This window comes from Hyalella azteca, unplaced genomic scaffold (genome assembly GCF_000764305.2).
Source record: "Hyalella azteca isolate HAZT.00-mixed unplaced genomic scaffold, Hazt_2.0.2 contig3103, whole genome shotgun sequence".
NCBI classification, from domain to species: Eukaryota; Metazoa; Arthropoda; class Malacostraca; order Amphipoda; family Hyalellidae; genus Hyalella; species Hyalella azteca.
The window spans coordinates 2,445-7,588 of NW_025933356.1; positions in this window are offsets into that span (position 1 = coordinate 2,445).

Genomic DNA, 5,144 nt, shown 5'->3' on the forward strand with positions numbered 1-5,144 from the left:
GCAAAGTGGCACAATTGGATAGCGATGTCTCTTCAAAAGTTTAGATTTAGAAGCATTTCAAAAATTCAATAAGGTTGCTTACATTGAGTGTCTTGGCTGCGGGTTAAGTCTCATGAAAAGAATATTTTGTACAATTATTTTACAAATTATATTCCCGCTCTTACTTCAAGAGAAATATAAATCTTTGATTTACTCCTGATTACAACCACACGATTAAGGCAAATATATTTTAATCTCAAAACACTAAAATTTCCATGATCGCATTTTTAAATTTGAGATATGATAAATCGTAATACATGCATATGTAGTAATAATCAGCGTAAGTCTATCACTTAATAGCAACTTAGGTGACATGAAGACCATTGCTAAGGAAACCTTAATTGAAATAGAAAACAGAATTCAGGTAAACGTTTTATATTAAAATAGTGATGTACTTGGTTGAAAACTTTATTTCAGTGGTCTGAAGCAAAAATAACTTTAACATTTTTAGAAGAATTAATTACAATATAAGCAAGAATAGAAATTATGTTATGTTATAAGCAAGAATAAAAATTTAATAATGATGAGGAAATTTAGTTTTTGTTGTGTACGAATATGATCTATTGAATAGCAAAAGTCTGCTTTCCTACAGTGAACACTCACTGAACAGCCAAGAAGTAAATGTTGACATTAGCTTAGCATAATTTTCTCCTAGTCCCATAGGATACATCTACTAGATAAATGTTTCAATACCTATAATAATTCTGCATCCATTTGATTAAAGAATCGATAAAATTTCTTAATGTGCGATATTTGCTGTTTGAGACGCCGTCAATATTGCGCTGCTGTGGACATTCCTGCGCTGTTGACCACCCTGGCGTTGCGCTGGGGCGAGCGTTGGCGCAGGCAAGTTCACCCGCGGCTGGCTTCCAGACTGCGGCGATTTCTGACTGGGGGTGTAGGTGACGGTAGCGCCTGGTGCGTTGGTAGTCACTGCACTGCGAGTCATATTCGTGCCGGGGGACGACAACGACGTCGTGCTGCACGCTGAGCATTTAAAGTGTCGTGAGACAATTTGTGTAGACATTTGAACTGGGATTTAATTGCGAAAATACTTTCGAACGTAAATTAAAATTTGACGCAAGAATGTTTGCTGCACGAACCATACATGTCGGCTTTACGAATACACGAAACACCATATACATGTACATACGCGTCGGTCAGTGAAATAGATATGTTTTTGCACTACGAATTGCAGTGTGATTTGTAAAATCCTAATCATGCATAAATCCTAGTTTAATGAGTGTGGGAAGGATAAATATGTCGAAAATTTCATCAAGATGTTTGAATAATAATTTAATAGAGTAAGTCCGCATAAAGAGCTCATTCTTCTGACCGATGACCAACTACAATCATTTATTAGTCCTCACTATGAATCCGCTCGTCAAACTTCGAAAATACATAATCATCGATATTTTTTAAGTTGGGTTCAGTTCGGAAAAAGTTTAGAAAAACTTAGCATCTATCGTGTGCAATGATTTCGTGAACCGCTTCATTTCCATAACATCTCCAGTTTCACCTTGGTTTCAACTGAGACCTGTAGATGCCACAGATTACCATACATATTCAGAAGACCATTTCTCTGTTACCTGTAACACAAGGCTTCAGCAGGGCAGTGTCCCATCCGCTGTCTGTGCAGTGGATAGTTTGGTAGCGCTTGTCGAGCGCCCACTCGTAGCCAGATTTGCATACAACGTCCAGTGAATCATTTAATGAATACCAGTTTTGGTTCGGTTGAAATGTTGGCGAGAGGGTAGCATTACTTATGCTCATAGTTTCCCAGTTACAACCTGAAAAAAGACATACCAATTAATATCGGAACGTCCGGCCCATGTGACATTTTATGTGTGGCTCATTCGTTCAGAGCCTCTTGCCCTCACTGACTATATACAGGCTTAGCAGCCCCCAAAATCGTAAGTGCGTGTCATTAGGAAAGTTTAACTTACTCCCTTCCGTGCTTCCGTCTATTGTTTATGTGTTTGCACGTTCTCCATGTATGTACTTATATTTTTGCTTCCTATCCTCCATCCATTCCCAGTCCCCCTCCTTACGCATCGAACTTGACGGGCTTGTCTGAGAGAGCGAAGGGTACCTTATATAATCCTCCCTCATTAGGACCCGTCTGTATCCTTGCAGATTTGAAACGTCCGACAAACTATGTTTGGAAACTGTTCCTCTAATTACATAGGCAGAAAATTATACTTTCTATAAGCCATAACAAATGTATCCATAAGTCCTTTCAAAATGTATCCATAAGTCAACCCTCATCACCACAATAAAATAAAATGACCAGACAGAGTCACTCACAACAATAAAGCATTCTACAAGATAGCCTTACAACCAGGACCCATCATACTTTCCGACCACGTTCTCATATTGGCAACTATTTCTGCAAATCCCACAATAAATACCCGTTTGTCCTTAATTACAGATCATTTAACAGATCAAGCTAGGGTTTATACAGACCAACATATCATAGCACCTTATACCACACGACCAGACCCTACCCTAGAAGAAATCAATATAAACTTAAACAACTGGACAAAAAACCTCATAATGCAACCTCATCATAGAACATCGCATCATTAAAAGCATCAAACCCACTCACTAAACATTAATCAGGCCACACTTTCAATACATTCACTCTCAAGGTACATTGTAGCCGGGTTACCTATATGTATAGTACTTTAGTCGCAAAATAAATCCTCAGTAATCCATTTATTCAAAGTCATGTCTCAATAATCTGTCCATTTATGGTAAAATATTTATTCCAAACTATGTTAGGGTAAGTAAAACGACCTCGTAGATCTTCTGTTGACAGTCAGTTTTATCATGAACGACAGCAATAGCTTAGGTAAGTTGGTTATCATGTTAATTGTCCAAAGTGAAAACCATTGTTCAATCATCTTTGTTGTTTATTTATTGACTTTTTTATTGTTGCATTATTATTCAGTTATTATACTTCCTAGTTACTTATCCTGTTATTCATCTTTGTTACAGTCATCCTGTCTGCCCATGCTCCTTTATTCCCTGGTTTTCATTAAATTTGTAAATCGGATCACCAACATACATCTATATTTCCTTGTTATCTTATATATGGCCTCTGCGCTAATAGCCTACTAAAGGTAGTTGCGTGAGACAAAAGCAGGTCACCTAGGGTTGACCTCACCCGCAATTGCGCCGGCAACAACATCACTAGCAATTATTAGCCAACTCTTATCTCATGATGGCAACAACTACACACAGCCTACATACACTTCCAAATACAGAAATGCTAGGACCTCAGCAACACTCTGGAAACACAAACATTTCACAAAAATTCTGTTTTTCCTTAAAACTTATATTATATTCCAACATCAATGAACTCAATCATAACAATATCTACACTATACACCAGTACAAAGAGTACTCATCGTCCGAAAACACTGACACATTGACACAGAGCGACTATTACCTCGAAACCGAACACATCCGCACCATAGAGGAACACTTAAAAAACATGATCCGACACTTGCTAATCATATTTAATCACGCCATTTCCACTGGTTATTTCCCCGACTGACTAAAATACGCCACAATAAATTTCCTCGTAAAACCTCATAACATAAAGTCCAAAACTACAGGCCGGCCCATTTCACTACTAGACATCCAAGGGAAGCTCTTAACAAAATACTAAATAACAGAATATACGAACACCTCACCATTCAAAACACACAAACACTAGATAGCGCAGTTTTAGGAAGCACAGCTAGAATGACACACGTGCGAAACGTTCTACGAAGCACTCGTCATACACCGAGCACAAGAAACAACACACAACAGACGTACTACCGCTCGATGCGACCAATGCCTTGGACAAGGTTTGGCACACTGGATTACAATAGAAAATAATGCAACTGAAAATAATATAACTTTTACAAAATTCGCTCGAAATACGCAGATTACATTACCTCCTTTCCAATACTAAAAGCACCCTGTACCTCTCTAAAGGCTGATAATTTCTCATCTACATCCAATATCGCCCTCTCTTCCATAACACTCTATGTCAAAACTGCAAAAACTCCAAAACAAAACATTACGATTCGTCACAAACACAATAGTGCGATATCACAAACAGTTTACGAAAAGTGCGAGACACAAATCGTAAATACTGTACTTCACAAACTCACATTCCCACTAGATGCCATAGCACAACTCAAACTGTTTCAAAGTTTCCAACTACTAGCACCAGGTCCCCCACCTCCGCCTCTCTTCGCTTTACCAACCCAACACACACTAAGTGACTCCCTACTCGACGGAATATGCTGCACTTGGAGGGCAGATGTAAAGATCACTTCCAGGTGCAGTTGGTCCCGATTACGAATACGGACTGATGAAACTTACCGAAAATTACACAAATTATAAACAAAATTGAAGACATAACAACTGACTACCAAACCTACCTCCTGAGTCTTAAGCGACGCACTCGCCAGGTTTATTATCATTGCCATCATCACCTTCACCTTTCATCTTATAATTTTTTGCGGAAAAAGATACACAAAGTAATAAAACACTACAAGTAGAAAAAACGGATCGCATGTAATTAGGGAGAGGATGCATTATCTTTATTTTGTACTGGTAGTATACTAATATGTAATCATGTTAAATAATCGACCATCACCATACCTTCACTCCCCCGTGAAAACACCTAATGCCCTGATGGGTTTACTCCCCCAACCCTATCCATCCCCAATCCATCCAAATATAAGAACGACCTACCTAAACCTAACTATGCGCAATGAGCCTATCTTCGTCATTTTCCGTTTATTCTCACTCTTTCTAGCTACGCTGTGCCACTTCATGTTTTTTCCCATTCTCTCCTAGCGCCACCGCAACAACATCGAAATGTCCTCGTCTCCTCGAAAAGTTCGGAGCTAGGCACAAGCAGGTTGGCAGGCTGGGCAACAACAATTCAATGCAGTAATTCAATTTAATACATTATGTGTGTTAACTGTAAAGCTAATACATTGTTATCTTTCACTTTCGCGCAGTTTGCCCTACAAAGTTAATTTGGCTTTAACTAATCAAATGCCAACCAATAAGACATAATCGTTTTCTGGCTTACT